Here is a 1135-nt window from a genome sequence, read left to right on the forward strand (position 1 = left end):
TAAGACCCGTGAAAAGGATAGGAAGAGCAGAATCATGAAAGTACGAGCGCCACCTCACAATGGGCCTGGAAAACACGCCATCGTTAGCACTATTTATGTATCGAAAACTGTAATACTAACTTGAACAGAAAAGTAATATTGTTATTAGAACCTATAGAGTTCGCTGAAAAAATTAAAAATTTGATGATATTACATGTATTCTTTCGTGCGGAAGCTGAACAAACTGATTGCAATCGGTAACTAGCCAATCATAATACAGCATTTTTAAAATTCTTAATCATGATTGGTTCTTTACTGATTTCAATAACTTCTGTTCAATACGAAAGAATGGGTGTATTGAAGATTAGGTCACAAAGGGGATGTGTTCTGTACTGTGGATTAGGTTTGAGGTTATTTCTTCTCTATGTTGTATTATTGTGAATAATTAACTCATAAGTTAACGCGCTAGTGCTTTTGATAATAATTGTTTTCTATTTTAGACAAAATTTAATGTAACGCAAGAAGATAATTATAATTGTTAAATCGTTCATCTGAATTTTCTTACTGCTTTTGCTTGTTTTACTTTTTAATAGAAAATGTCTGGGATGATCTCACATCACTGTTGTGCATCAAACTAGGATCAAACTGCAAGAATACATATTATTTATATACCACTTATACTTCTTACAGAAATTCAAGCTTTTTCAGAGTTATTGCAGACAAGGAAATGATTTGGAGAGAATCAGTTCACAAATTATGTAAACCAGATTTTAACTTCATCAACGAAAAATGTTACTTTTGCGAAGACCACTTTGAATTAAAATGTCTTGGAAATAGTAGGAAGAATAGCCTCAACAAAAATGCAGTGCCAACAATATTTTGTGAATCAAATAGTATATCATCACATTTAGATTCTCTTAATAGTAACAGTTACTTGAAAACTACTCTAAAGTCAGTTAAACAGTTTGTTAGTGAAACATTAGAAAATGCCGAAATTAATAAATGCCAAACATCAATGTTAGATGATTTTTCAGAACCACCATTTAAAAAACCAAAATACACTTATTCCAAATTGCCATCTCTAAATACCACTGCAAGTACTAGTACTGTTATTGTTGACGACGCCATGCCGGATGAAGTAGATTCAAATACTGGT

Source organism: Anoplophora glabripennis, unplaced genomic scaffold (assembly GCF_000390285.2).
Source record: "Anoplophora glabripennis isolate ALB-LARVAE unplaced genomic scaffold, Agla_2.0 scaffold5, whole genome shotgun sequence".
NCBI lineage: Eukaryota > Metazoa > Arthropoda > Insecta > Coleoptera > Cerambycidae > Anoplophora > Anoplophora glabripennis.